The sequence below is a fragment of the Mandrillus leucophaeus genome, unplaced genomic scaffold (genome assembly GCF_000951045.1).
Source record: "Mandrillus leucophaeus isolate KB7577 unplaced genomic scaffold, Mleu.le_1.0 Scaffold570, whole genome shotgun sequence".
Taxonomy (NCBI): Eukaryota; Metazoa; Chordata; class Mammalia; order Primates; family Cercopithecidae; genus Mandrillus; species Mandrillus leucophaeus.
Window position 1 is genome coordinate 151421 of NW_012106142.1, and position 16651 is coordinate 168071.

The window sequence follows — 16651 nt, forward strand, 5'->3', positions numbered from 1 at the left end:
GTCCCAGCTACTCCAGAGGATGAGGTGGGAGGATTGCTTGAGCTCGGGAGGTCAAGGCTGCAGTAAGCTGTGATTGTGCTACCACATTCATAAAGTGCAAAGTCCTGCAAAACTGTCTCTTGTGGGGGAAATCTACATTCTGTAGAGGTTCTCCTTCACCTTCCAGGTCTTTTTCTGATTCAGGAGAGATTAACTGAGAGTCTGGTGCCTTTTTAAGTCTGATAAGAAACATTGGCCAGGCATGGTGGCTCATGCCTGTAATCCCAGCACTTTGGGAGGCCAGCGCAGGCGGATCATGAGATCAAGAGATCGAGACCATCCTGGCCAACATGGTGAAACTCTGTCTGTACTTAAAATACAAAAATTAGCCGGGCATGGTAGCATGCACCTGTAGTCCCAGCTACTTGGGAGGCTGAGGCGTGAGAATTGCTTGAACCTAGGAGGCGGAGGTTGCAGTGAGCCTAGATCGCACGATTGATCAGCCTGGCGACAGAGTGAGACTCTGTCTCAAAAAAAAGAAAAGAAAAGAAAAGAAACATTTACCATCTAGTCCACGAGGAGGCTTCATCTGCATAAGAAGAAACTTAGCCTCTACAACTCCTTATCTTAACCCAGCCATTCCTTTCTGTTGATTCCAAGACTTTAGATGATAACTTAACTCTTTCAACCAATTGCCAGTCAGAAAATCTTTGAATCCACCTATGACCTGAAGGTACCTCCCCACTTTGAGTTGTCTGCCTTTCCAGACCAAACCAATGTGCACTTTTAATGTATTGATTGATGCCTGCTTGTAGCTTCTAAAGTGTATAAAATCAAGCTATAACTCAACCAGCTTGGGCACATGTTCTCAGCACCTCCTGAGGCTTTGTCATGAGCATATTCTTAACCTTGGCAAAATAAACTTCTAAATTGATTGAGACTTGTCTCAGATACGTTTTGGTTTGCAGGCCTTGTGGGAGTTCCCTGTGTCTAGTTGACTGAGGGAGAGAAAACTCAGGCCTGTTTAAAGTTGGTTCTGCACAATAATGCAGGCACCACCCAAAAGTGATAATGCTGTAGCCCCATTCTGGGACAGCCCTGCAGGACAGTGGTGAAGGGAAATCCCCCCAGTGGGTAGAGCTTTGAGCAGTGCATCTGATTGTTCATCTTGCTTGGAAGGTAAAATGGCCAGAGGTACAGGTCCATACCAATTCGTAGACTGGGCAGTCAGAGATTTGGAAGGAATACAATTGGAAAATTGTGACAGAAAGGTCTTTGGGAAGAGGTATGTGGATACATCTCTCTGAATGGGCAAAGATTTTAAGATATTTGTGTCCCATGTAATGTTCACCAAAATATTACCCAACCATATATGCTCTAAGTCTGAACCCAGTATGTGGCACTCTTTCTCTCATAGTCAGGATTCATGGGTCTGCAACTAAAATACAGATTCAGTCACTCACCACTTGCAGAGTTCAATTAACAAGAGCGAGTCTGGTATAAAGAAAGTGAATTTATTCCAAAGCTTAGCTTACAGGAAGAGGTACAAGCTCCTGCCTTAAAGGGTACTGCTTCCCTTTTGGGGCAAAAAGCAGGGGCTTTTAAAGTGGGACTTGACATGAATGGCATGCAGGGGAGGGAGCAAGCTGATGTGGGGTCTGCATGACTCACTTCATCTACCGGATGGTCGAGCTGGCACCATTGTGGGCAGAACTAGGTTGTAAGGAGGCTGTTGCCTTGAGATCCTCTCTAGGTGGGAGAGAATTCCGTTGAGGGCACACTTCAGGTTGTAAATTGACTGTTGTCTCTTGAGGCCATCTCCTGGTGGGAGAGTTCAAATTCTAGAGCTTCTAAGCAAGCACATAGATAAGCTTGCCCTGTAGGGAGTGCCTGGTGAGGGGAAGGTAAAGGTTATAACTGCATTTCTAAAGCAAAAAGTAGGAGGTGGGGAACAGGGGGAAAGGAGGAAAAAGAAAAGAAGTTAAAAACATAACTCATTCTCTTTCTCTTAGAAAAATGGAGTACTTGGTTACAGGTCCGGGAATCAAGGGGTAGAAACAAGAATGGCTCCCTTTACTATCACTCCAGTGATCCACTACGAAAATTGTTGTTTTCCATCCTTAGAGACTTGGTTCCAAAGGGAGGGACAGTGATTCCATTGAACTGGAAGCTGAGACTGTCATCCGACCCCTTTGGCTCCTGCCTCTCAGTCAACAGGCAAAGCAGGGGGTTGCTGGATAGGCTGGAGTGATTGGTCCTGATTTCTAAGTGTAAGCTGCTGCTGTGCAATGGAGGTGAGGTAGAGCTTGTCTAGAATACAGGAGATCCCTTAGGGCCTTTTAGCACTCCCAAGTCCTGTGATAAAAGGCAATGGAAAACAATAACAATCAGAACCCAACTGAGGATGGCTAATGGCCCAGATTCCTCAGGGATGCAGGTTTCAGGCTTCCCACCAAGCAAAGAATCACAAGCAACTGAGGTTTTTGCTGAGGGATAAGGAATCTAGAATGGTTAGCAGAGGAAAATAGCTATAAGGATCTGCCATGACCACATGACTGGTTGCAGAAGCAAGGACTCTGATAGTTATGAGTGTTTCTTCCTTATTTTGTTATGAATGTGTTTGCATTTATATTAACCAAACATTTTTGTTTTCTTCCCTCTCTTATCCACTTATCATCTAACATAAGATATGGTAATGATAGTTAACTTTCTCTCGCAGTGTTTAAGTTGCAGAATATCAGAGAAGTGTGAACGCCACCCAAGGACTTTGCATCCTCTTCTAGGGGAATGGGTTAGTGTGATTTCAGATGTAGGTGGGATACTTGTATCATGTTGGTGAAAGGATAACTTTCTTATTGACTTTATTAAAAACTTGTAGATTAAGTATTGTTTAAGGACATGTGTATGGATGCCAAGTTGACAAAGGGTGGAGTGTGATGATCTTTTCGATATGTCAGCTTGGCTGGGATATAGTCCCCAGTTATTTAATGAAACTGTAATGTTGTTTAATTGAGCTCTTGTGAATGTATTTTATAGGTGTAATGAAAGTCCACAATCAGTTGACTTTAAGTAAGGGAGATTACTTGAGATAATCTGGGTGGGCCTGATTCAATACATTGAAAGGTTTTAAAAGCAGAGCAGAAGCTTTCCTGAGAAAATACATTCTGCCTTCGGACAGCAGCTTCAGTTCATGGCTGTGAATCCAGCCTATTCTTCCTGATAATTTTGCCCTATGGATTTCAGACTTGCTTAGCCAGGCCTTAGTATGAGCCAGCTCCTTGCAGTTTATCATCTGTCTGTCTTTCTGTCTATCTGTCTGTCTATCTATCCATCCATGCATCCATGCATCCATCCATCCATCCCTCTCTCCCTCTCTACCTCCTGCTGGTTCTGTTTCTCTGAAATCCCTCAGATGTCCTTGAAAGTTTTGTTTTGTCCATCACCATAGCCAGCAGGGCCCAGCAGTGATCCTACAGCTGTTGGGTGTTCAATACTCTGTGTAGAACTGACATGATTTTAATGTGTTCGGCCTTCGTGTAGAGGTATCCTTTGCTGAGGTAGTTTGTTACCACACTGATTCTGCAAGGCGAGATAGCAGGCAGCTCCCCTGCCAGTATTTTCCACCCAAAGTCAGTCATTGATTCACCGCACCCTCTGAAACTCAAGCGGTGGCGGAAACCGGCAGTGGAAGGAAACACAACCCACACATCTTCTAGCATGTGGGAGAAATGTCGCCAAACACTGAGGCTTCACATTAAAAATATCTCCGCCTCTGTTACTGCTTCTTTTTTTTTTTTATTTTTATTTTTGAGACGGAGTCACACTCTGTCACCCAGGCTGGAGTGTAATAGTGCAATCTCGGCAACGTCTGCCTCCTGGGTTCAAGTGACTCTCCTGCCTCAGCCTCCCGAGTAGCTTGGATTACAGGTGCCCACCACCACATCCAGCTAATTTTTGTATTTTTATAGAAATGGGGTTTTACCATATTGGCGAGGCTGGTCTCAAACTCCTGACCTCAAGTGATCTGCCCACCTCAGCCTCCCAAAGTGCTAGGATTACAAACATGAGCCACCACACTTGGCCCCCTGTTACTGTTTCTAAACGTTATTTTATTTCTCCTGTGAATTATGAAACATATGTAAAAGGAGGTTCTAAGAGAGTGGAATAAAACTAGAAAAATTAAAAATTGATATGGTTTTGAGAGATGGGGAAGGAGAGGATAATAAACAGCCAAAAAGTTGTTATTTTTATTGATAAGTCCTTGCCTAGACCTAGGTAAGTACAAACCTATTTCAGGAGATTCTATTTAGGCGCATATAGTCAGCTCTGCTATAAAGCCATATATGCATTGCTAAAAATCCACATACTTTGCAAAATCATGAAATGAAAACTACAGGGCTTATGGGGAAATGAGGAATGTAGCATTATACCCAAAAGAGTCACCGTACTAAAAAAAGTCACATACTAAAAAGGATAGGAACCTAATGAAAAGTGTAGCTCAGTTTTGTACATGTCAGATGATTAAGAAATATGTCGGTACAATAAATATGACACTTTGCCTTGAAAAAGTCCTGAAATTTGCCTGTGGACTTGGATGTTGGAAGGGTTGCAATTTGTGCGGTGATGGAAGAAGAGTCATCTGAAATCGGACAGAAACCTGTAACACTGCATGTTGATGGGCATAGGCATATTTCATAATCACTGGATACCTCAGTGATCTGAAGTATCCAGGAGATATTTGGGGTTATGTATGTATGTGTTTTGTCTTATTTCTACACACTTCAGTTCAGCTGGGTGCAGTTTTCTACATTCTCCTAGTGTAAACTTGTCCAACCTGTGGCCTGGAGGCCACATGCAGCCCAGAATGACTTTGAATGCAGCCAGCCCCACATAAAGTCATAAACTTTCTTAAAACATTATAAGATTTTTTTGTGATTTATTTTTATAGCTATCGTTAGTGTTAATGTATTTTATGTGTGGCCCAAGACAGTTCTTCTTCCAGTGTGGCCCAGGGAAAACAAAAGACTGGACACTCCTGACCTACTGTTTCTCACAGAGTGAGATAACATATGCCAATCACGTTGAAACAAATTTGCACTTTCAGAACAAGGGTGATTGCAGGACTGACTCTAGAGCATTAAGAGATCACTGTCCTTTATCTGTACTTTCAAAATCCCAAAAGTCCTTTGTAAGTTTAACACAAATTTATTTGTTAGCAAAGCTTAATGTGAATACTGATGTTTTCCTAAAATGTTGCATTTTGATTATTAAAGTGCTGTCATAGACCCCATGAGTTTCTGAATATACCTGTATAGAGTTGGAAAAATTCTGATTTCCAAAACACATCTGGCCCTAAGGGAAGAGGGAATGGGTCTATGTTGTTGAGCGTCTGTTGTTGAGTGTCTGGTTTGTGTCAGGCATTATCATGGGTGCTGCAGATGCAGAGACACACAAGGCACAGTCCCTGGGAGACCCAGGGAACTCGAAGTCTAGGAGGGGCTACTACACTCTTTGTGCTGTTGTGGTAGATGTCTGTACTATGCACAAGCAGAGGACAGAAGAAAGAGTCATTCTTTCTAGCCAAAGTGTTCAAGGCAGGCTTTCTAGAGAATGTGACACCTGGATTGTGTTTGCGGGGAGTGGTTAGGAGTTCTCTAGGCAAAGGAGAAAGTCATTCCAGGTAGAAGAAAATGTGTAAAGGTGCAAAGGCACAGTTACAAAACAGCAGGTCCAAAGTCATCTCTTAAATGTCACACATCTATAACATGGTGTATTAGTTTGTGAGGGCTGCCATAACAAAGTACCACAGACTAGGCAGCTTAAACAACACAAATTTATATATTTGTAGTTCTGGAGGCAAAAGTTCAAGATCAAGGTGTTGGCAGCAGTGATTCCTTCTGAGGCCTCTTTCCTTGGTTTGTAGATGGCCATCTTATCCTATGTCTTTATATTGCCTTCCCTCAGTATGTGTCTGTGTCCTAATCTCCTCTTATGAGAGCACCTGTCGTATTGGATTAGGGCCCACCCTACCTAGCTTATTTAACTTAATTACCTTTTAAAGACCCTATCTCCAAATATTTGCATTTGGAGGTGCTGGGAGTTAGGACTTTAAATGAAATTTGGAAGGAATAGTTAAAAAATATTTTTTAAAGATGAATTCACACATGGGCTGGCACAAGAGAAGCATGAGCAAAGCACAAAGAAGCTGGAGGACGGTGTGATGAATTATCACTGGAGTTGAGGGCTTGGGAAAACTTTAAGGACATAGGTCTTAAAGAATGAGTAGAATTTCATCACGTTGAGTTGTCCCCGATCTCTCTCTATGTGTTAGTCTGTTCTCACACTGCTATAAAGACATACCTGAGACTGGGTAATTTATGGAGAAAAGAGGTTTAATTGACTCACAGTTTTACAGGATGTACAGAAGGCATGGCTGGGGAGGCCTCAGGAAACTTACAATCATGGCAGAAGGCAAAGGGGAAACAGGCACATCTTCACATGCTGACAGGAGAGAGAGAGCGAAGGGAAAAATGATACACACTTTTAAACCACCAGATCTTATGAGAACTCACTCACTATCAAGAGAACAGCAAGGGAGAAATCTGCCCCCATGGTTCAGCCATCTCCCACCAGGCCCCACCTCCAACACTCGGGATCACAGTTCAACATGAGATTTGAACGGGGACAGAGCTAAATCATATCACTCCCCTACTACAAAACCCCATTATAGTAGTCCCCCTGAATAAAGTCTACCTTATGCTTAAAAAAAAAAAGAGAGAGAATTTCATCACATTGAAAAGGAAGCAAATCCACGTTTTAGGCCTGTGTTAGAAGCCTAACCACATATACCACATACACCACGTATGCCATAGCCTATGCACCTAAATGTCCAGGACTTGGTATTCCCTGAAAGGGGCTGGTCCCCATGTTCTCTGCCTCTGACCCCTGACTTGTGCAAGCCACAGTCTCTGCTGCCCCTGGGCCTCTCACCATCTGTTTAGGGACCTCCTACGCCTTCTAAAAGAATAGTGATCTTGTCTCTTCATTTTCTGAATCAGCACAGCAGTGAATATCTATCGGGGGAACCAGCCCCCAGTATTTCAACGTAGGTTCTTTTCTATTTTCCCTAAGTGTTGGCCAGTCTGAGAAATAAAGGGAAAGAGTACAAAAGAGAGAAATTTTAAAGCTGGGTGTCCAGGGGAGACATCACATGTCAACAGGTTCTGTGATGTCCTCTGAGCTGTAAAACCAGCAAGATTTATTAGTAATTTTCAAAGGAGAGAGAGTGTACGAATAGAGTGTGGGTCACAGAGATCACATGCTTCAGGGGCAACAAAAGATCACAAGGCAGTAGGTCAGGGTAAGATCACAAGGTCGGGGCAAAACTAGAATCTCTAATGAACTTCCATGTCCTGCTGTGCATGCATTGTCATTGATAAACATCTTAACAGGGTTCAAGAGAGAGAACTGGTCTGACTAGAATTCGCCAGGCTGGAATTTCCTAATCCCAGCAAGCCTGGGGGCGCTGCAGGAGACCAGGACGTGTTTCATCCCTTATCTGCAACTGCATAAGGCACACACCCCCAGAGCGGCTATTTTAGAGCCCCCCCCCCCCACCCATGCATTCTTTTCCCAGGGCTGTTAATTATTAATATTCCTTACTGGGGAAAGAATTCAGAAATATTTCTCTTACCCATTTTCAGTAATAAGAGAAATATGGCTCTGTCCTGCCTGGCTCCCAGGCAGTCAGGCCCAGTGGTTATCTCCCTTGTTCCCTGAACATCATTGTTATCCTGTTCCTTTTTCAAGGTGCTGAGATTTCATATTGTTCAAACACACATGCTTTACGAACAATTTGTGCAGTTAACGCAATCATCACAGGGTCCTGAGGCGACATACATCCTCAGTTTATGAAGATGACGGGATTAAGAGATTAAAGTAACGACAGGCATAGGAGATTATAAGAGTATTGATTGGGGAAGTGATAAATGTCCATGAAATCTTCACAATTTATGTTCAGAGATTGCAGTAAAGACAAGTGTAAGAAATTATAAAAGTATTAACTTGGAGAACTAACAAATGTCCATGAAATCTTCACAATTTATGTTCTTCTGTCATGGCTTCAGCAGGTCCCTCTGTTCAGAGTCCATGACTTCCCATAACAATTTCCTCCACACTTCCCCCAGAAAAAGAGAAAACCATTTCTTCTTTCCTCTTGTCACTGGAAAAGCTGCCATGCTCACCTTCCCTCATGTTTCCTGGAAGTAGAGTCTCAGTCCTCAGTCTTGCCATAGCATGGCCCTGGGGAGCACAGCCTATCTGACATGTGGCCAGCTCCTCCGTCATAACGGAAATGTGCTGGGATTATGGGGCCCAGCAAAACTCTGCCAGCCACAGAGGACTTGTGCGTGCCAGTGTATGTCTAGTCATTTTTCTTAGCAGTTTCTTCTCAGAAGTATTCAGATATTCCAGAGCTAAGAAAAGGATCACAAAATTCTCCTTAGTAAAATTATAGGATTCAGGCCATTGTTGTATACATGTTTGAAATCAGAAGTTGAAATAAACATTATTTAACCAAAGTAGTCCAAAATGCTTGTCAACTCATTCATCTTTACTGAGCAGTGTGCTCAGGGGTATAGAGGAGAGGGGTGTGTGTGTGTATGTGAAAAGAAAAGAAAAGATGTTTGAAAGAAATAATGAAGGCTATTTCCCAAAGTGTGTTCACAGGAACCCTAGTCTCACTGGTTGTTGAGAAAGTCAAGTTTCCACAGCCAAACAAGGCTTCTGAGGCTGAAATTCCAAACAAGTTTAGGAAGCCTCGCATATCCTCTGCTCTTCTGGAGAGCAAATGTGATAATGGCATATTAAAGACTCCGAAAGGTCCCATAGAAAACAAACAGATTTAACTTTATTTTTCCTGGATTCTCAAAAATGTACTGGTACCAACCCATAGGGCACATTCTGATAAATCCCAGAGTAAGACACTTATGATGCTTAAAAGGGACTCTCATAGCACATTTCTGTTCCTCACTCGGAAGCATATCCTAGAAATCCAGTGCAGAGGAATTGGAAGCTTTCATTATTTTAGGTTTAGAAACTAAAATGTAGGAATTGCATCTTTATGACAAATGGAAAATGAATTAGATTTGCTTGACTTGCCTAGTGATTTTTAATTTTTAGAATCTTCTATATAAACTAGTAATTACGATGATGCAGCCATCAAATGGTATGTAATTATACCCTTGAAATAATGGATAATGATCACTTTTTTAAGTGAAAAAAAAAAGAACTGAAGTAATTATTGGATGATGAAAATAAATTAATTCAATTCAGTACTTAAAAAATGAAAATTACTGTGATCCCTGAAGCAGTATAGATGCATATATAAGTACTTTCATATGGAAAATTACAACAGAAAAATGCTGAAAGATTAAGAAAATGTGGCAAACACTGCCTTTTTTCCTATAAATTCTATCTTACAGCTTAAGATGGCAAATTTCTAGAGAGGCTGGTAAGCAGATGTTTCATAGCTAGTAAAAGATGGGATCAGGATTTAAGACAAGTCCTCTTGTCTCTGGGACCCACATACTTAACCCTTAACTAGAGCTGCAGTGAGAACAAATAAATTGATAGTGACATTTCTTCCCTCCTGTCCCCTTCTTCCCACTGCCCAACCACCTAACAAAAGTAAATTTTATGTTGTTAAAGTCAAAAATGCCATCTTAAATACTACAATGTTGGAGAACACTTTGCTAAACTATACTTCTGTATGGCAGTTGTTCTGGAATATTTCCCATTATCATTGCAGAAGTGCTGTGTTTCACTACATTGTTAAAATTGCTTCCATCTTTTAGGCCCCATCTGTGTACCACAAAAACATTCACATCAGCAGTTGTTATTTATCAAGAAAATAGCTGCTACTGATGACCATGCACTTAAACCAGTTGATTCTGTGAAGACAAACTGCTAATACTCCCCCAGCGTCATAAACTGATCATAAAATAGTTTATCTAGTGGTTGCTAATAGACACATGCTCAGGTTTTCATAATGGTCATGCAACATAGGATTGTAGAACTTTGAGAACTTGCTTTTTTGACCTGAGAGATCTTATATTCGAGAATATCAATTGGGGAATCAAATAAGAGTATAACTCCTTCCCTAGTTTATAAAATTTTATTTCCTATTAATGTCACTTAAGTTTTGCTGCCTGAATGTAGGATGGGCTGAAATGTAATTTCTGAGTTTTTTTGTGAGGTCAATGCTAGAAAATTCATCAAGTGCCACAGTCAATAATAAAATAACCATTAAATACACTTTTAAATTTATTTAAGATTTAAAGATATTTCTGGTGGAAAGTGTATTACTAATTTTGGAAATGAGGAAGGGGAAATTATTTTTCATAAATGAGATGTCACCAAACACTAATAAGACTTTGGAGCAGAGTTTTAACAATAGCATCTATGTTCTGAGTCCTCCTTTGAAGGGAAATTGGTGTTTGTAGTACTTAGAACCTCTTTTTTTCTTATGGTAAGAAGGATTGGTTGTTGGGTGGAGAATCCAGTTAGGTTTTACTGTTCATTTACCTTCCTGATAATAACTAAGGCATTGCTGAAACAGCGTTCCCAGGTGATTATAAGTGGCACTGTCTGACACTTGGACTTTGTTCCATTTTCCAGGGTGATGCATGTGTACTTGTGTCAAGTTATTTCCCATATTAAGTGTGACACAGAATGATAGGGAGCCTTTTTGTTAAACAGTCTTCAAGTAGGCTAGCTCTATAAATGGGCCACCTGAAGGAGGCCATTCTCTGCTGCCAAAACCCTCCCAGTTCTCAGAACTAAGGCTTCCAAATGATGGCACCCTCTCCCAGCCTTTTTCTCATCCTTGTGTGTGTATTCAGCTCCTTCCGGAGCCTGTTCACTTTCTGTTTCCCCCGACAATATGACCAGGGCAGCAAATAGTTTATATAGTAGATGCCACCATTCACAACAGTGAGGTGACACAGAGGACCTCATCAACCCTCTTAGCTGACATGCAGAGATTACCTGTTGGTTAAATAGATGAGTAAACTGTTTAGAAAACTGTAATTTAATATCTTTGTTTAGAGTTAACTCAAATAAAACTTAACTGAACATTATAAATTCCCCTGACTTTATGGCAGTGATGAACTTTTTTTCTAATCAATAAATTCTAACATAATCTACAATTCTCTGCTTATCTCAAAAGCTGAATCTGCAGATCCAGGCTGGGATAATAATGTCATAATTGATATTCTTATAATGTTGCTGTTGTGTTTTGGAATATTTCTGATGAGAAATTTTGGGGTTATAGTCAAGGAGCAGTGTTGGGTAAAAAAAGAAGCAATTGTAAAAAAAAATTATTTTTAGAAAGATAGAAATTTGGGAGTTTGATATTTAGTGGTGAAAAGGCAACTGATAGAAAAGGAAAAATAATTTTACCTTGGAAATAAGTGGAATATAATATAAATAGCCATTTAACCACTTACCGTGATGCTGCCAAACTAGAAATCAGGCATTGTTTACATGTTTTCAGCCTCGGACAGTCGTAGAGAAAGTTTTCAATTAATACATCAGTCATTGCCAAAGATCAGTTATAGAATAGTGCAATAATGATACCTGTGGTGCCTTACAGAATGTTTTTAAATTTAAATTTAAAAAAATCAACCTTTGTAAGGACATTCTTTTGACACATGCCTAATGCTCTTGGATGATCTTCAGAAACTACTGATTATAGTTCTTAAATATTATTCATTGAAGATTTTACTGATAACAACCTAAAGTAGCTGTCATGAAAGTCACTAGCCTATATTTACTCCTGAATAAATAACCAATGAAAAGATACAAACATTCTGAAATCAACCCTCCATTTTTTTAAACCATTTTTAAATGATATCTCAATTGTATTAGATGATGTGTTAGGCCGTTCTTGCATTGTTATAAATAAATTCCTGAAACTGGGTAATTTATAAAGAAAAGAGGTGGCCAGGCACGGTGGCTCATGCCTGTAATCCCAGCACTTTGGGAGGCCGAAGTGGGCAGATTAATTGAGGTCAGGAGTTGGAGATCGGCCTGGTCAACACAGTGATACCCCGTCTCTACTAAAAATATAAAAATTAACCAGGGGGTGGCCTATGCCTGTAATCTCAGCTACTCAGGAAGCTGAGGCATGAGAATTGCTTGAACCCAGAAGGCTCACAGGAGATTACAGTGAGCCAAGATAGCGCCACTGCACTCCAACCAGGGCGACAGAGTAAGACCCTGTCGCAAAGTTTAAAAAAAAAAAAAAAAATTAATTGGCCTACAGTTCTACAGACTGTACAGGAAGCATGGCGCCAACATCTGTTTGCCTTCTGTGGAGGCTTCAGGGAGCTCTGCAGGGCGAAAGGCAAAGCAGGAACAGGCAAGACACATGGCAAAAGCAGGAGCAAGGTTAGAGGGAGGTGCCACACTTTTTTTTTTTTTTTTTTGAGACAGAGTCTCGCTGTGTCACCCAGGCTGGAGTACAGTGGCATGATCTCTGCTCACTACAACCTTTCAGGTTTGAGTGATTCTCCTGCCTCAGTCTCCTAAGTAGCTGGGACTACAGGCACACGCCACCACACCTGGCTAATTTTGTAAGTGCCACACTTTTAAGCAACTAGATCTCACAATAACTCACTCAATATCACGAGGACAGCACCAGGCCATGAGGGATCCACCCCCATGATCCAGTCACCTCCCACCAAGCCCCGCTTCCAACATTGGGGATTACAATTCAACATGAGATCTAGAGGGAACAACATCCAAACTATATCACACACTTTCCTGTCTTCCAAATAATACACAGTAAAAATAATTTAACTCTTTTTTTGTATGCACCTAGCACAATGCCTATGTATAGCAGGCATCTCATATGTTTTAAATATCCTTTCCTTTAAATGTGATCTGACACAACATCGTTTCCGGGAACCACTGATATTGGAGGCTCTGTTTGCATCTGTACTAATGCTCCCAGATGATTGTCTTTTTGTAATTGGTTATTATTCTGTCTGCATCCTCAGCACCTTATGCCACTGCTTAGGATACAATAGTTTGAACCACTTCTTCTCTTCAAATTTTCTTTTTCTTTTTTTTACTTTTTAGAGATGGGGTCTCATATAGCCCAGGGTGGTCTTGAACTCTCGGGCTCAAATGATCCTCCCACTTCAGCCTCCCGAGTAACTGAGATTACAGGCGTGAGCCACCACATCTGGCAGCACTTCAGATTTTCTGTGACATCTCAGTAAGGCCAGAATTGAAGATCACAGAGGAAATGAGATGTCTGGCTTGTTTCCTCACTGACCTCATTTGTGTGCCTGGATTCCTCTATGGATCTGGCCAGCAAAGCTCTGGGGCCTCTGATAGTCAGCTGAGTGGAAGGTGAGGGGAGTTGTGTCTGTGCATTTTGTGCAGGTGTTTTTCAGTTCTCATTGTGAGCTTCTATCTTTACTTCTCTCTCAAAACTTCTGACTCCCTCTTCAAAGATATGTTTCCTGTGATATAGGCATGCTATTTTATCTCTTCATGTCTCAGGTTCCTCATCTGTAAAATGAGCATGTTATTAATAGTGTCGACGTAATAGGATTGTTGTGAGGATTAACTGAGTTAGTATTTATAAAGTTCTTAGAGCCGTGATACATAGTAAGGGTTAAAACATGTTTTTAGGCCAGGCCCAGTGGTTCACGCCTGTAATCCCAGCACTTTGGGAGGCCGAGGCGGGCAGATCATTTGAGGTCAGGAGTTCAAAACCAGCCTGGCCAACATGGTGAAACACCATCTCTACTAAAAACACACACACACACAAAATTAGCCAGGCATGGTGGCAGGCACCTGTGATCCCAGCTACTCAGGAGGCTGAGACAGAAGAATCACTTGAACCCGGGAGGCAGAGGTTGCAGGAAGCCAAGATCGTGCCATTGCACTCTAGCTTGGGGGACAAGAGTGAAACTCCCATCTCAAAAAAAAAAAAAAAAAGTTTCTTAAAATAGTTGTCAGACCACTAGAAAAGTGGCTCTTTAAGTTTCTTTAAAAAAAAAGGAAGGATCCAGGAAGATGTTGCTTCTGGTAGAGGGTGACTTACACTTTCTTTTCCAAGGAGAGAGTGGAATAATGTGAAGGAACTTGTATCCGAAGGCGGAGGACTGAAAGGTATTACCTAAAATGCCCCTAACAAATGTTGGCAGCAATCCTAGGTCCTGACTAATGAAGTAATATATGGAAAGATGTTCATAGCAACTCCTTTGGGGCTCTTCATAGTAGATTTTAAAAAGAGACAAGGGAAATAAACTGGAAATATATGGGGATAGAGGGAATTACGGGGCAAAACTTACGCCAAGAGTTGGCAGTTATATTCTGTATCTAATAAAGGCCAAAACAGAATGATCCTCAAACTAGAGATATGTAAGATAGAGATAAAAATATTTTTTAAAAAACCCACCTGTCTGACTTAAGTGTTTTTCTCAGCATCTTCCATGGAGAAGGGCATTTGGCTATCTGCTTTGTTAAAGAAAGCAGGCACTGCCTTATTGCATGTGCAAAGAGGTGCTGTGCTGGCCACCATGAAGCTTGAAATCTTTTCTTTTTCTTTTTTATTTTATTTATTTATTTATTTATTTATTTATTGAGACAGGGTCTCACTCTGTTGCTCAGACTGGAGTGCAGTGGTGTGATCACAGCTCACTGCAGCCTCAACTTCCCGGGCTCAATCAATCCTCCAGCCTCAGCTTCCTAAGTAGCCGAGACTAAAGGCGTGCACCACCAACCCGACTAATTTTCTTATATTTTGTAGAGATGGGATCTCACTATGTTGCCCAGGCTGGTCTCAAACTCCTGGGCTGAAATGCTTCTCCCACCTCAGCCTCCCAAAGTGTTGGGATTACAGGTATGAGCCACCATGCCCTGGCCACTTGGAACCTCTTCTTGTTCTCCCCAGATGTTTCTTGGGAGCCTGGAAGACAGAAGATTCACCATGCCTTTGGCTCGTGCTCTGCCTCACTGTGCATGGATTGCACTGGGGCTGGCTCTGACATTCCTGGCACAGGGCTTGGTTGCTCATTCAGGCTGATGGCCGCCCTTTGCCCTGTCTCCTTTGGCTGGAGGCAGCTGGGTTATAATTTGCTCCTTAGGCTTGGAAATGCAGCCCTGCCACACTGCAGTGTGTGTTTATTTTATAATCCACAGACAAGAAGAAGGGAGGCAAATTCCAGCCCTTTAAGAAGTTGTTTGGCAAAAGGAAAAAGAAAGACCCTTCGTTGTTCCTGGCGCAGTTGGTGGGGAAGAGGAGTTACTCTCACCAGAGTGTCAGCAATGGGACCTTCTCTTCGGATGAGGAGACCCTGGAAGACAACCTAAGGTAATGACTTGCACTTTATTTTCAGATCTTTGGTGGAGTCCCGGGGTGGGGAATGGGATCCCAAAGGAGATAGGTGCTGTTTTTGGTTCCAGGAGACAAGAACAGAATCACAAATGGGGCAGGGCGTTGGGATCACTCCTGTAATCCTAACACTTTGGGAGGTCGAAATGGGCAGATCACTTGAAGTCAGGGGTTCGAGGCCGGCCTAGGCAACATGGGAAAACCCCGTTTCTACTAAGAAAATACAAAAAAATTAGCCAGGTGTAGTGGTGTGCATCTGTAATCCCAGCTACAGAGGAAGATGAGGCACAAGAATCACTTGTGGAGGGAGGTGGAGGTTGCAGTGAGCTGAGATCATGCCACTGTACTCCAGCCTGGGTGACAGAGTGAGACTCTGCCTCAAAAAAAAAAAAAAAAAAAAAAAAGGATCACAAATTGGTTCCATCTCTGGGAACGTGGAAGACTTGGTGTATTCTGCATGGAGAAGTCAGTCACCTTGGGGAGTTAGCAAATGAGTCTGACCGCATTTTCTGGGAGTGCACAGGAATTGGCCATTCATTTCACTGCTCTTGTTTGTGGAAGGAGGCAACATTTCACTGGCTTGGCTCACCAGGGTTCCTCAGATTGAAGAAGACTGTATTTCCTTATGCCATTGCTTTACAAAGAGAAAGGGTGTCATAGGCTAGACTTTATACTCTCGTTGAGGATGCAGGTTGCTCAGGCACAAGTGGTCACCCTTCATACCCCTGACCATCTCTAGCAACTTCTGGAGCCTGTCTATGATGGAGCTTTTGCCTGCCTCCCTCCCTCCCTCCCTCCCTTCCTTCTTTCCTTCCTTCCTTCCTTCCTTCTTTCCAGCCTTCCTCCCTCTCTCCCTCCCTCCCTCATTTCCTCCTTCTCTCCCTCCCCCACTTCTCCCTTTCTTCCCTTCCTTCCTTCTTTCTTTCCCCGCCTCTTAGAACACAGGTACTAAATCTGGGTGTGACAGTGTCAGGAACTCAGAAAAGTAGGGTCAGGAAGTACTTTCTCACCTAAGTGCTTGGAATTGAAGTCAGAGTCAGAGCTGGTTAAACTCCGAGACTGACAGCTTAGAAACCAGCTCCTCTGAGAAACCTTTTCCGACAACCCCATCTGATTTATTTGCCCTTGCCTGTGTTCTTCTAGCATCGTGTGCCTGGTTTCAGCAGAGAACTTGTCGCTTTCTATGGAAATTTGATTTGCTTATCTGTCTTTCTCACTCGACTGTCAGTTTCACGAAGTCAGGGACTAGGTTTCATTCAG

At 42.1% G+C, this 16651-nt stretch overlaps 1 protein-coding gene across 1 annotated transcript in view; it reads left to right on the forward strand.

Moving 5' to 3' along the window:
• The window catches only part of KIAA1211 (KIAA1211 ortholog), a 166796-nt gene that overhangs the window by 94941 nt on the left and 55204 nt on the right, over positions 1 to 16651 (forward strand). Inside the window, exon 3 of the mRNA XM_011998430.1 lies at positions 15199 to 15370. The gene's annotated coding sequence lies outside the window, so the exon portion shown is untranslated. The remainder of the gene's footprint in view (positions 1 to 15198; positions 15371 to 16651) is intronic.